General features: G+C 47.8%; 1 protein-coding gene across 1 annotated transcript in view; it reads left to right on the plus strand.

Moving 5' to 3' along the window:
- Positions 1-15,640, plus strand: part of LOC119371946 (uncharacterized) — a 231,328-nt gene that overhangs the window by 103,575 nt on the left and 112,113 nt on the right. The window lies entirely within an intron of this gene.

A 15,640-nucleotide genomic window follows, 5' to 3' on the forward strand; every position in this document is an offset into this window, starting at 1 on the left:
AATATTCACTGAAATTTTCATCGCGTATTGTTTTTTTTTTCGTCTCTCTACGCACGTTTAGTCTGAAAGTTTGATAACGAAAACACATAACGCGTGCACATTTGCAGGTTCGTGTTTTTTTTTTCCCTCGATTTGCTTCAGGTAAAAAAACCAAGCGGTCTCACAAAACACAGGCGTCATCGCCGACCTCAGCTTTTCCTTCGTAGCCTTTGCTCTTTTCGTTTTCCTCTTCTGTTCTTGGTGTAAATAAAATGATATATCTTTGTCCAGCCTTTGATATTGAATCACGCCGTCATTTAAAAATGACCTTGCCTAATCGTAAAACGGCTGCTTGGCGAGCCTTCTTACCCAACCATTTTGGATCGAGTGGTTGAACGAAGGAATGCCGCTAATGGCCCGTCTGCTATTCTTCACCCAAGCACACGCAACATCCCCCCCCCTTTCTTTTTTTTTTTTTCTAACCTACCGTGTATTCTTATTAGCAACAACTTGTAGGTTTGGGCGAGCCGGTTCATGATGCGAAAACTAGAAGCAGCGCGAAAAAAACGACGACAAAAATAGGAACACACACAACAGGACTAGCGCTGAACTGCCAACTGAATGTTTATTGAGAATCACCACTTATAGCTATGCCACCAAAAACGCCTTGTCACACAAAAAACGCCACAAAAAACCAACGATTGCGGACATGCGTATTGCTAAACTAACAGGTGTTTATCGAGAAAAGATCTCTCATGAGTAGTTAAACTAAGTGACGCCGCGGACATTGGACAAACTGGGGAATGCTTTAATGATAGGGCCAGGCAACATAAGAACAATGTCAAAAATGGCTATGGCAGCCATCTAGCCTCGCACTGTAAAAAATGCGCATGCAGACCCAAGTTCGGGCAAACTAGTTTTTTGACGTTTGGAAAATCCAAAAAAGAAAGAGAAATCGTGGAAGCTTATTTTATCAATAAAGCTGGAGATAAGTGTGTCAGCGCGGCGTCACTTAGTTTAACTACTCATGAGAGATCTTTTCTCGATAAACACCTGTTAGTTTAGCAATACGCATGTCCGCAATCGTTGGTTTTTTGTGGCGTTTTTTGTGTGACAAGGCGTTTTTGGTGGCATAGCTATAAGTGGTGATTCTTCAATAAACATTCAGTTGGCAGTTCAGCGCTAGTCCTGTTGTGTGTGTTCCTATTTTTGTCGTCGTTTTTTTCGCGCTGCTTCTAGTTTTCGCGTGTATTCTTAGTTTTTCACTCGTCGGACTCTTAAAAAATCAGACGCGGCTCCTTTCTTTGTTCGCACGTGTTCGGCGCATGTACGAGAGCGCACGCAACGCACGTTTGGGCGCACTGGGATGTCTAGCGCAGCACTTTATCGCCTCTCCTCGCGGCGCATCGATAAGAGAAAAACGCACTCGAGCGATGACGAGCTGGGGCCTCTGTCATTTCGCGTGCTGCCGCTTCTCTCCTCACCGAATTGCCGACGGCGACTGGCTGCCGAAGACCGCGTGTGTCCTTTTTCATCCCGTCGACGAATCCCATTTCCAGTTTATGGGTGCGGTCTTCCCAAACGCGCCCGTCACCGCCGCTCGGGCTGCCAGGCACGACCAAAGAAAACAAACATCTCGGAACAGATGGCGGCCGCTTTTGTGGAAATGTTCCCGCCCTCGAAATTGCCTGACAATCGCGCCTTCTCCGCGCAGGTCCTTCTTTCGAAAGGAGCGGGGAAAAGGGAGAATCCGGCGGAACGCTCACGATCCCGCACTCCTGCCGCGACCGAGCGCCCGTCTCTCTCGCTCGCGCGCTAGGCCATCGGCCGGCGACTCCTTATTTCTTCCGAACACACGGCTCGCCTTGTTTTTGCCGGCGCCTTGTAATTACTTTCCACGCACTCGCTTTTCATCCGCCCCCGTCCTTTCGAACCTTTTGTCTTTCTTTCCTGCCGCTTTCATATTGCGCTGTCAGCGGACCCGCGGGCGGCGACTTTGTATTCTTTAATTGGGCCGCGGCAGAGACCCGCGATGAAACGAAGGCACGCGCTTTATCTTCTGGCATGCGGAGTTGCGCAACTGCGAAACCTTACGCGCGTGACTGCCCCCCTTTTCTCCCGAGAAAACTGGAGGGCGCGGCGCGTGCCCCGCGAAATACGGCCAGCCAGCGATGCCCCCTTCGGGCCTTTACGACCCTTCCGCTCGGAGCGCCGAAAGTATTTTATGAAACCCGTGAAGCCACGCGTGAATATAGAATCGTCTTTACGCCGTTTACTACGTCTTTTTTTTTCAGCCTGCGCACTTTTCGTCGGGTTCCCCAAGAAGGGGGGTCATCATAACCTCGGGCAGTGACACGGCAGAAGACGAAACCTCTGAATCGCGTCAGATGTTGAACACCTTCGAAAAGCGGAGCGCTTTTTTTTTTCGGTATGTCGAAATAAATGTCATGTTCGGAATTATAAGTTCTCCAGTCGTCTTCTTGTTCTGCGGATGCATTGTCGAAATACCAGCAACACTATTGCGAAATCATATCCACAAGTCACCCGATAAAGAGTTTCGTCAGGTTGGTTTATTTTTCGTTAAGGCGAGTCAAAGGGGTGCTTCTTTTTGTTTGGTGGTGTTGAATGATCGATGAAAGAGGAAAAAAAAAGATGACGTTCCCCTTCGCGGGTACGTGCCATATAGTGGAGACGATGATGACGACTACGAGAAATATTCGTTGCGTGGAATGTGCTGCGCGGGTTTTCACTGAGGCAGATAGCGAAAGAACAAAGAGGCTTCAACTACAGATAAATGCCTCGGTAACGGCCGGGCGTTCGGCTTACCGCGACAAGGCTTGCACCCAGTGCTGCTGCGAGTCCTGCGCCGAGCTGTCATCCCAAGCACCGAGCGTGATCCCCTTAGCGATATCGGCGTCGCAGTGAGCGACGCAGCCGGCAGTCTATATCCCTTTCGACTATACTGTGTGCCTCTTGAGTAAATTCAATTTTGAAAATCTCGATCTGCGACTGAGAGTTGATGAGCGAGACAGTCGTGCTCAGAGTCGCAATGCGCCGAACTTAGAGCACTCGAGACCCTCTCGTGCCACAGTGGCGACACCTGGCGCTTTTCTTAAAGTGGCCCGAGAAGGGGAACGCAATGTAGCCCTCGATCACATTTGCGCTCCCCCCCCCCCTTCCTCTTGTTCGCGATAGAGTCAACGTCGCGACGCTTTTCGCGCGAGCCCCAGTCGCCGTTAAGTCAAATGTCTACCAGGGAAACACACCGTGGGTCGCGAAAAGGTGGAGCCACATGGAGGACAAAGGGAGGCTTGGGGGGCAGGACCGTAGCTACATTAAGTGTCTCACTGTGACACAAGTAATGGTCGTCCGGCGAGGTTCCACGAGGGCGCCTGCACATTTTTTTTTCTTTTTTGCCCTACTGTATTTCATTCTTGCCCGTTCCTCGGCTCGAGTCGATGAATCGCACTGCGACCAGTGCCCCCTAGCGTCACCCACCCTTTCGACGATCATTAACTAAATGTGGAACAACTTCTGACGGCGTTTTTGGCGTCGATATATGTTTAGTTTCACTACAGTGCGCCTTGTTCTTTCCTAAAGAAACATACGTAAGCTGGATAAAAATAAAGGAGAAAGTTGAATAAGAATGAGCTGAAAACTGTGTTCCCTCCTCCTCCCTATCTTTGCACTTTTTCAGTGCTTCGTAGGTACGTGCTTATGGGTAGTATTTTTTTTTTTGCTATTAATGTTTAGCGATGTTTTTTTTCGTTGTGTTTCAACGATTAGCATGATATAAGTGGCTATTGGAACACAAGTAATTTGTAGCTGAAATAAGCGTGCACGTATTTGGTGACCTATAAGGCTGTGTTCGTGCTGGTATCGATGAAGTATTAGAAATCACTTTTTCAAGTCTTTAGATGGAGATATTTTCTTTCTAGTGACTCAACAAATAAATAATAAATATATGACTTTTTACACGTATTCTGCATAGCGTTACAAATGTTTCGAGGTGGTGGCAATCGTTGCTCACTTGATATACCTGGTTTGTGAGGATTCAGGTTGCCAGGCATGCTGGTCGATGCTGAGATCAAAATTTTAGAAAGTAACTTAATTGTTGCTTCAAGGCCATTTGAAATAGTTCGGTCGCCCAATGCCGTATTTTTGGGTGTGCCGTTTTGGTTCATAAGTGCATTAAATGCTAATTACTTAACGATGCTAGACAAAACGCAGTCGGTACAATGAATATAACGAACGAGGAAGCGTCTTTGTGTCGTGGTGAAATGCCGCCGCGGTAATGAGTGGCTGTGGTCTTCTTATGCCGAGGAAGAGGTCGCGCATTCGATTCCCGGCCGCGGTTTTAGCGTTTAGATGACGCTGAGTGCAATGTGAACACTCGTGCGGTTCAATTCACTCCAAAGGTCTCTACCACCGCGTCTTTCATAGCCATTATGTTGTATCGGGGCCTACGTATAACCAAAAATAACAAGACTATCGACTGTAACAAGTAACAAGGCCATCGATTGCGCACGTCACAGTATCTTGATGTCTCGTGAGAACATATATGCATTGGCCTGTCCACTCCTCAGCGTTCAGGCAAACATCTCCAGCTTTTCATTAAAACATTTCTCTCTCTCTCTCCCTCAGCGTTAACTAAAGAGACTGCAAATTTTATCTGGAAGTTAAGCGTAAGAGTCCACATATATTTGTTACATTGTGAGCTTCTTACCTGTTTTCCTGACGTCAGCGACTGCATGACGGCAACGGCTTTTATTTCGCATCTGTTGCGTAAGCGTTTAGAGTATATATGGAAGGGAAAATATAGACCCGTGCATTTTATACGATACATACGCTGCTTCGAAAATGCACAAAAACTCTTCGTCGTAACTTTCGGGGGCATCTGCGTTAGCATTTGTTCCGAGACCTACAAGAAACGTCGCTTTCACAAAGTGAGTTCGCTCCTTTTTTTAGTCGAACTGCCAGCGCTCCCAATAGCCTGCATGCGCGCTATGTGTCAGGAGAAAGTTTAATATGTTCGTCGTTATGGAAACCATATAAAGCTATTTCCTGCGCTGTCCAGCACATGTCAAGGCAACTTTCGCGATCTTGCGCTCTAAATTCGGATGAAGCCCGCGAAATTTACGCTCATCGCACCTGCGCCTCTTGCACAACAGTGCAACGAAACTGCAAAAAATGGACGTGCGTCAAAGAACCGATACGTTCTGCAACCAGCGTCGGCGGATTTAGCAACTTTCCTTTTACGGTGATTGTATTCTTTTCTTTCGATCCATCGCGTCGTTTGCCCAATACTGGCGTCAGATGACGGTGGGAAAGGACCGTCACAAAATGTTTCTCTTTCCCCCTATTTCTTTGTACATGTATTTATGAGTACACGTGAGTGCGCATGCGTGCGTGCATGTGTGTCTGTGCGTGTGTGTGTGTGTGTGTGTGTGCGTGCGTGCGCGCGTGCGTGTGTGTGTGTGTGTGTGTGTGTGTGTGTGTGTGTGTGTGTGTGTGTGTGTGTGTGTGTGTGTGTGTGTGTGGGCGCGCGCGCAAGTGATCTTACGAGTGACACTGCGACTCTGTATAGTACCCACGGATTCAAACGCGAAAATTTAGGGCTAAGTAATGCGAGTGCTTTCGTTTCCAGCGTCTACAGTTCGCGTCATATCGGTGTAATTTTGACTCGAGCACTTACGTCGGAGCCAACATTAGATGTAGGGGTGAGATTTGCAGCGACACGACGAGTTTATCAGGAGCGATCGCTCATCGCAGTCGTTATACTAAAAAAAAAATGATGTCGTATTTCAGTCAGACAGTACTGTACGTTAGAAGGGCAAGCGATTTGGTCATTTGACTATTCGCATCTATTCAGCCTCCCCTCCTTCACCGCCACCACTCTTTTCTTTCACCGACGAATGAATGAGCGAAACCACGGCGCCTTTTCTCAAGATTTCCAAGGCGCACTTTGCGACACGTTCAATTATCAGATAACAGGCAGCACATGTTCGGTATATAAGAAAAAAAAAAGAAAAGCATATATATGAGCCTTGGTGTATGTTGGCCAGAACAACGCATAAGGTCTCAGACATTCAGAGTACGAGACAAAGAATACAAAAATAAAAAAAAGCGCTCTGGAGACGCGAGAAAGGGCTATCGGGGCCTCGAAGCCAGGCGACATTCTTTCTGTACTGCCGGCACAACGCAGCTTCCTACAGCGAAAGCCCGTTTCATTCGGCATCCATCACTTGTTCCCCGCCCTCGCCTCTCCCCCCCCCCCCCCCTCGATTGCGCGTTTCGCGTTCCTTCCAGGGCAGCTAGAAGAGCTCGCGCGGGCACTGCCATATGCGCACGAACCACGGCCTTATCGCGGCATGTGTATATGGGGGACACATTTATTACGCGGCAGGCGGCCCGCAGCGCGACCTGCTACAAATAGCGCTTCTCTAGTCTGGTCAACATGCTAGGAATTGTCCGGAGGACAGCTTTTCAATCTAAGTTTGCACTGCAGCTTTTGGCTGCACCGCTCGTGTTCCGAAGCCTATACTGGTTCTTTTAACGCAACAGTGCTTTTCCCTGTCGTTAATGATGCAGGAAAATGTACACGTTGCGATACTTTATTGTGCGTCCAAAAAAAAAACACCGAAACACCATCATCGTCATCATAACCAAATTGCTACTTTTGTGGCAATAGCTTCCCTTAAGTTCTGTTTAGAATGTTGTAAAAGCATCTTGTACAGCCATAAGTGGTACACATATTTTTTTCTATTGCAAATTTTCTTAGCTAGTGTAGCTTGGAGAATTTTGTTCGTTGCGGAGTGACCGGCGTGTAGACACGATGCCTTATTTTTTGGACTTTTCGTTCGGAATCAGTTATTGCGACAATTTGAAGGTGTAACGAAAAAAAAAAATTAAATCAGCATCGCAGCGTCACGAGAAGTTTGCTTCGTTTACACGCTAGAAGTTCTGGTCGAAATGAAATCAGCCATTGATCTGTACGAGCACTTTTGCGCTGCACACGTATTCGAATTGGATAAACACAAGCGACTGCTACTTCTTAATCTGTAGCGAATATATAAGTTCGACGAGCCTGTACAAGAACAAAATACGCGAACGGGCCAAACACCGAGTGAATACATAGCCGCGAAAACGCGTACTCGAGATACAGCTTTGATAAAAATGACGAGATTACAGCGGAAGTGGCAGTGTTTTCAGACGATTGTTGTTTTGAGAATCCTTCGAGTTTTGCGAACACGACAGCCCATGGTTCGGCCTGGTGGGGACAAGAAAACGCTATTTTCATAAATACGAAAATTCTCAAGAGCCGGTGGGCGCGCACATTAAAAAAAAAAAATTCAGCGAATAACGAGAACCGTCGAGGCAAAAAAACATCTGTGCTTGCACACGTCACAACAAATCGGGAAGTGCTCTGAGCGGGGCAAACAACAGCCTCCAGGTGTTTCGTGTTAACGCGAGAAAAAAGAAAAAGATGAGAAGAGGTAGCGTCGCTTCCACTTTCTTATTCGCCAGCGCTTTTCGTAAGACGGCGTATGAGAAAATGCCAGGAACACGCTACGCTCCTTGACTTTGAATTACTCCTGCTGGGAAGTTTTTCCTTGACAGCGTAAACATCTGCGCCTTGCGAACAGTTCGTGACAACTATAAACAACGTGTACGTACCCGCCGTCCGTTCTGTTCAACGATATTGCAAAACATAAATGAGGGCCGTTCTGTCGAGGTAAGGGACTAAGTAAATTTGCATGATGACAGGGCGTTATCTCGCGGGGCAAAACTTGTAAAATCCCGGGCGCGATCCGCTCTCAAATTCGCTTTTCCTTCATTTTTGTCTTCTGTCCGGTCGTACTTTTTTTAAAACATTGATCATAGACAAATCGAAACTGCTGCTGCGACAGCCGAGGGAGTGACGCTTTGAAAACGTCACCGAAAACGTTTGTTGGAAGTCTGTGGCCCCAGCTGATAGCAAAATAGGGAGTCGATTATTACGATAGCGTGTGAACTTGGGCCATTAAGTAAACGATGCTTAATTTGAATGAAAGGTCGAGTAAGAGCGCAAGACACAGGACAGGAGAGGGAATAAAACTAAGCGATCACTTTGTCTTTGTCTTTTTATGGCGCACACAGCAAATATATGCAGGTGAGTGAGATTGCTTGGTACAGAGGGAAGACATAATTGACAAAAGAATTGTTCGAAACGCGCGATGGAAAATATTGCACTAGTCCTCATGACTCGGCGCTGTACAAGTGAAGCACAACAGTGTCCTTCGCTAGACTTTGCCTGAATGTATATATATACAAAGACATTGTTTTCTTTTCAGCACAAAGGCAGCAGGTTAACTACGATTGCCGTATACAGCAGCTCGTACGCGTAGCAGAACCTCATGGTCAGCGCTGAGATGCTGGCTTAGTGCGAACGAGGTAACGGGTTGAATTATGTAGGTCACTATCGTGGCTATTTGGGCGCGTTGGCAAGACATGAATAATCGTGTTTAAGCGCGCAACCAGACGGGGACATAGATACATCCCGTGTGTCTCACATATATGTCCTAGTCTGCTTATGCGCTTGAGCACTATTAGTCATGAATTGTAGGCCTATGATGGATGGGATACATCGGCTCGTGTACTTAAGTTTGCGTGCGAGTTTAGCACTGAATCTGGATAAATAATCCTAGAATCCTCCACCTTGGTTATATTCGCTTGCCAACACGCAGTTTCAAGATGCAATGAAGAATGAATTATGATTTATCGTCTACGTAGGTACACTTGACTGCAGTTCAAGTACGAGGACCAAGAGCATGCGCACGTATGAGTTCTTGAGTCACGATGTTAGGCCACTAACGTTCTTTTCTTTACTTTCAAGTCTTTTGAAATATAACGGCTTATTCTACAAGTGTCATGTTATTGAAACGGAAATGAGGCGCAGGCAGGCAAGGAAAAAAGACTACTTTCCTTTCTGTCTGAATTTTTCATTTTTTTCCCCGGAATCAAGCCGAAAAAAAGGGGATAGCGGTCAGGTTGGCCACTGTCTCTGGAGCTTTTACCCACGCATTGCATTGCAGGTGTGACTCAACCGCACTGCCTCATCTGGAATGTGCACGATGTTGCTGTCATTTTATATGCGGTGGCACTGTTACTCTGGTTTTCAACGTATCCCATCGATAGGCAGCCATGCGTCTTCATAATACGATCGAAGACATTTAAAATTGTTGAATGTCAAATGGTTCTCTTGTAGTTGGAGAACTCTTATGCAAAGTGCCCCCAAGGAATATTAACTGAGGTGCACTGTAGCGTTTTTCACGTGAAATCACAGGTGCAGCTTCGATATCGCCATGCCAGTATCCGAACATGGCAGCCACGATGACGTCTGTGCTCATATTATCTCAACTACACTTTTTTATTCCCGTTTGCCGGTGACTTATATTCACCGGGTTAAGACTGTTATTGACTTATCTTTCGGCGCAAGACTCACCCGTCGTTCAGTCACGTTTCCTGCTTATGCGTACCCTTTGTGTGGCGGGGTATAGAAATGCGGGCGCTGGCTCCAAAATTAAACATCAATTTTCACCGAGCATTAATTTATTGTAACCGTCGTCTGCGCTCGCATGCGAATACTGACGTACTGTGGGACTGTAACCTAGCCCGTTATGTTCGCGGTGCACACACAACTGCTCAACTTATGAATGACGTCGGACCACCTTGTGAGGCTTGACTCAACGTCAAACGACGCGGCAATGTCGCGTCCTCGCACACTGTTTCGCATAACGTCTATTCCCAGTGCGTGTGAGATCGGTCGTAAATTGTTTGTTTAGGCTTTCTATACCGTTCAAAATCATCGCTCAGTTTTGTACAAAATAAGTTTGTGCCGTTATACAAACGAACGTTAACCGGTTTAAACCGATTCGAGATGTTGCTTTGCCGCATCGTTGTGCTGGGGTAAAACTGCATCATTTTAGTTAACCGGACGAAAATAAAAATGCATACCCCGCGCACCGGTGGCGTAACCAGGGGGGGGGGGGCTGACCGACGCTACAGCCCCCCCCCCCCCGAAATTTTTTCCTGCTGTCATGTACCACCGACCAAAACAGCCACCTGCACCGGAAATTATCTGGATTTTTTTCTATAATTCCTTTCCACAGTCGAAAAGACACTTCGGTGCGAACATTGCTGATTTGGGCTGGCTGTCCTCGCTACGCCCATGGCGGCGCTGTAACTGGCTACCATGCTGGCTGCGCCGCGATGTACCCCGTACCCCGAAGACCGCGATGTACCCTGAACCAGGTATAGATTGCAAGACGCACCGGCTGAGAGCCAAGAAAATGGACCATTCTCACGGTGAAAACTGCAGGTGGGCAAGCCGTATGCGATCGCCCTTAACAGGTTGTCACTCTCGCCCAGTTGAGTACCCCCCATAATTAAAAAGGGGCGTGGTCAATATATTTTTAGGGCCGAGTTGGTAACAATAAAACGCGCATGATTGGACCCATGTGGAGGTCCCTTTTGCCCCAGTAAGAGAAGCGGGGGACACGAAGGGATATTGCCCTGCATCAGTCGAGTTGCTTGTCTAACATGATGTAGAAGCAAATCAGCAAATATCCTTTCTGGAAGTTTTTAGTGTGGCTCTGTATCGGCTGGCCACCTAAACTTAGCCGTTCGTCTAGTTGATATGCGTAATTATTATCTGCAACGTAGACATCGGAACTTCAATCTCAAGTTAGCTCATCTTGCTTGAGATCGCCTTCAAGCACTAGCTCCCGGAAAGATCAACGTTGAAACTCCGCCGACATCGCAGTCGTGCCAGACCTTTCTGTGACTTCTCTCAACTGATTGTCGGGGAATCAACGCTTCTGGTCATCGCACGTATCCCTTCATCTGTTTATACTTTCGAACTTTCACATCTTTAGCTACTGTTAACTCGATTAACGTCCGCTGTTAGCCTAGATATGCAGCCTGCGTTAATATCTACTACTGTTTGTAAATTGTGTGGTACTTGCTTCTTGTAGGCTGATTGATTGATTTTATACGTGTGTTAGTTTGCTTTAAGTGTTGTACTGCTGAAATTCCTTGAGCTGCGATACCGCTAGATTAAAGTTGTTGTTTTGTGTTCCAAACACTACTCATGATCTCTTCGCTGTGTTTGCTTGCGTACGGAACGACCTAACCTGCTGTCATTCCCGTCGTCGACTTCGTGCTGGCGACGCTAGAGTGCCAACTTATAACAGTGTCACTGCACAGTAACGCCTTTCCGGAAGATGTCCCCTCAAGTAAAGGACTTTAGATTGCCCTTGTGTGAGGGCAATAAAACGATGAAATCCCCGTGTGCCGCGCGGGCTGGGAACGAATAAAGCGCTCCGTGTCCATGAGAAAATCGCCGGTGCAGGATGTACACATCTCTTTGGATGCAAAAACATTCTAAAGTACGGGTGAATTCATTGTTGTAAAATGTTTACTCCAATTTAACAAAACAATTATTAACAAAATGACATAGACTTTTCGCCACATATGCACCCATGCACACCCCTGCACAGGACATAGCTTCGACTCAAACGATGCGACGACGTTGTCTCGTGAACGAAAGTGGGGCAAATGAGAACAACTGGCATCGGGGTTCATTCGTCTTAAACCATCGGCTTGCAACAACAGCCGCGGCCCCCTACCGGACGTTTACAAGGACGTATGCGACACTGGTCGATCTCCGCTCATTTGTTGCCAGTGTATTTATGCTGAAAATGCCACCTGCATAGGCGGCGAAACTAGACTCCCGAGAAAAACTGCTCTGCAATGCCATCCGACGCAAGAAGACTCGCCAGCACTCTTACGGACTGCTCGACTCCTTAACTCGTCGCACGCTAGCTTCTGTTTACTTTTGAACTCGTGTTATAGTTAGCCACTGTTATGCTTTTGAACTGTTAGCGAATTGCTACTCTAGCGCTTACTCTTTCTCTCACACACACACGCTATATATATATATATATATATATATATATATATATATATATATATATATATATATATATATATATATATATATCAGCTCCCCCCCCCCCTCGAAAAAAAAAAATTTCTGGCTACGCCACTGGCGCACTGTTCTAATCGATGTACGCGAAGCTTTAACGGTCTTGCAATGTAACACGTGTGGCATTACGATAGGGAAACGCTGGGAACACGTCCTCCAACCGCCACGGCAAATCTTGTAGCACATGTAGAAATTTCAAGTTTTAATAGCTATGAACATATCTTTGAAACGCAAGATATGACGTGCTCAATCTTGTAGAAGCGCCACCAGAGCGCCAAGGTTGGATGATAGATGCGCAGCAACTTCTTCGGCAGCAGCAGCAGCCATGATTGCAATGGTCAGGAAAGTGGTTTCGCAAACAAAGCTTCGCTATCAAAGTTTTGGTTCGGCAAGCTGACAGTTGCCGCTTTATAGCCGTCCGACTCGTTTCAGGTTAGCGCATGCAGCTGGTACTTGGAATTATCGAATTGGTGGCGAAACGCTTGGGTGTCAGCTTCCAATACGGGAGGTACCGGGTTCGATCCCCAGTGCCGGCCACCCACCCAGCGGTTTCAAATGGGTACAACCGGGCTTCGTAGTGGTGTTACAGTACCGCAGTGGGCGAGGCTTAAAACGCTTGGAGGATTCCCGACCCGCTGCACGGGACCAAGGGTACTTGGAATTGGTAGTTTCGGTGGGCTACGATGTAAAAATAAAACAGCTCGAGTCGATCGAAGCAAAATGGGCAGGGAGGAAAAAAAGAAAGAACAAAGAAAACATAATTTTGAGAACGACGAGTTCCTTTATCATGGTGTGCCGAACGAACCACGCTACGAAGATTGAAGGCATGGATGTGATACAAAGAGAAAAGAAAAATGGCTTCCGAGAAGCCCGCGTGCGCCTTCCAAGGGTTCTTCTCCATTTCGCGGTCCGCTTCTGGTGCTTCTCGGACACAAGCCCTTATTAGCGGTGGTTTCAGCGGCACAGCAGCAGCTATAGTATCTTTGTCCAGCCTCTATGCTGACTGATGGGCCGAGACTTCTGGCGAGAACCTCGCGCTCGGGATGCTAGCCTTCTCCTGCCGCGCGCCAGCATCGTCAGCTCCGACGCGCACGAAATTGGGTTTGTGGCGAGGGGCGGCGGTTAGCTCGTTAGGGATTAACAGGGCCCGCAGTAACGCTCGCGTGCGCGCGCGTGGGCGAGAGGAGACGACAGTGGCTGGGCGTGCACTCGCGATGGCGCTCGACTGATTACGGCCGTTTTGTTTGTTCCCGCCGACTTCGCGTTTCCTTTCTTTTGCCATTTCGTTCTCTACCTGCATCCTTCTAATCTGCTGAAAATTGTCTACAGTGGGTAGGTCGACATTTTGCCCCAACGTACGTTTTGCGTACGTCGATTCATTTCCATTAGCTTCGCAGATCATGTCACCGAATGAAGTAACGACATTATGAGAACCGCCGTAACGCGGACATCGAGAAATGCATGCACGTGAAAGAGAGGTGCGTGTATCAGGTACACTCCTGCAGGGCCTAAACTGCCGTTGCATTAATTCTTTTTTTTTTCATTTGGCTTGTCGATTTACACTGGTACGTACAAAGCAAGCATATGAGGTTATCTATGCGCCGGCGCCCATTAGTGATCGGGCAGTATATAGCTGCGCTCCCGCCTTCGGCGGTCGCTAAACATGCAGACTTAGCTCGGTATGCAAGTGTGCGCTCGGCTGCAGCAGCAAACGTTTCTTGTTTTCGCGGTGGCCGCTGCATTCGCTCGGCGAGCACGGAAAGTGCCATTGCCTGCAGTCGCGACTGCGCTGGAGGCGCAGGCGCGCGAAAACTGGCCGCCCATCTGACTTCATTAAGCGCAAACTCGCGCAGCCCCGCGAGACTCCTCCGGTTTGCCCGATAAACGGCGGTACCTAAACTAGGTACTCCCTATCGCCTCACTGGGCACCCGATAAATACATAATCTGCGACAATCTAGCGCTTGCCCGCGCGCAACTTTTTCACCCAACAGGTGGTGCTTCTGGCGCTGCGTGGTTTATAGCTTCGTGAAGTGCTCGGTCACTAAATTGCGGGGTGGAGGATTAGTTTTTAGCATCGTTGTTGATTCATTCCTGGCGACGAAAGCCACTGTTTACGAGAGTTAGCGAGCTCCACATTCGTCACATAATGCGGCTTCCGCGCGTCGCCTATATTTGATCACGCGACAGCGTAGAGCCTCGTGTAACAAATGGGTGAAACCACCGTAGGGTAGGATTACGAAAAAAAAAAAAAAAAAAGAGGACAAAGAAGGCGAAAAGAAAAAGACTCTTTTTTAGGCTTAGTAATTTAGCAGGCTTTGCTATGATGTATTATTGTTTGGCGACATCTGCTACGTACAGCTGCCATGGGCAGTTGAAGGACATCTGAAAAAGAAAAAGAAAAGACAAAAAAGAAAGCTGTGAGAAACACGTATTACTGTGGTATGGGCCTTATCTCAGAAATCGTTTGACTAATAGCACAATCATCTTGAACTTTTCGACATTTTGAGGAACATTATCACGTGGCCTGCACGTTATGTCGCTAACAAACGCACTCGCGGGACACCAAGCATGCCAATACGACATTATGCTAGTAAAACAAAAGCTGTTCACTGACTTAATATTGTTACAGTAAAATCCACTATAGCAAGACCGCAATGTACATAGACTTCGAGTGATAATGTCTGGAGTTTAACGTCCCAAAACCACGATATGATTATGAGAGACGCCGTAGTGGAGGGCTCCGGAAATTTCGGCCATCTAGGGTTCTTTTGCACCTAAATCTAAGTACACGGGCCTCGAACATTTTCGCCTCCATCGAAAATGCAGCCACCGCGGCTGGAATTGGAAATACCCGGGAAGTGCTATTCCTAAGTTCTTTCTCCGGCACTCTTGACGGGGAAGTATATTCTTGTTTCAGTAGCTTTGTTTTGGGTGCGATGTTTTCATCATTGCTATATACGAGCGAGCAACTTAAAACACACGCGATGTATGGCACTGTAGCAGCTGTCAACTACATGCCGCGCGATCTCGGCAGAGTCTCTACGTTCACAACCTGTCGCGGCTCGTTATCGCCACTGTTCGTAGTCGCTACGCGTCGCTCTGTCTGTGTGGTTGAAAGCGGATGACGACGTGAGATCCGCCCACTATGATCTTCCGCTTAGTGAGTTCGCGCACGAAGTCAAAAATAAATCGGGCCGTGTGGGGGAAGTGTGTGTACGTGCTGAGGTTTATTTCGCTGACGTGACGGCTGTTGCCGTGTCAGTGACGCTCGCGGGGTGCGGCGATATAGGCACGACCATGCGGCCCCGCCACACACACACACACACACACACACACACACACACACACACACACACACACACACACACACACACACACACACACACACACACACACGCACACGCACACGCACACGCACACACACATATGAGGACGTGAGACGCAAGGCAGCTCGGGCAAATCCTGCGCTCCCATCGAGCCTCCAAGTTACTTTTACGTTTCCCGCTTCTCCTTTAACGCGCTCTGCGCTCGACTCAGGCTCAGACACCTCGAGTTGAGCGTTATCGGCTTACGGCAGCGCGCTCGGCCACGGTCCGGTGATCGCTGGCCGCGGGCGGGCCCTAATTTGCTGC

Source organism: Rhipicephalus sanguineus, chromosome 1 (genome assembly GCF_013339695.2).
Source record: "Rhipicephalus sanguineus isolate Rsan-2018 chromosome 1, BIME_Rsan_1.4, whole genome shotgun sequence".
Taxonomy (NCBI): Eukaryota; Metazoa; Arthropoda; class Arachnida; order Ixodida; family Ixodidae; genus Rhipicephalus; species Rhipicephalus sanguineus.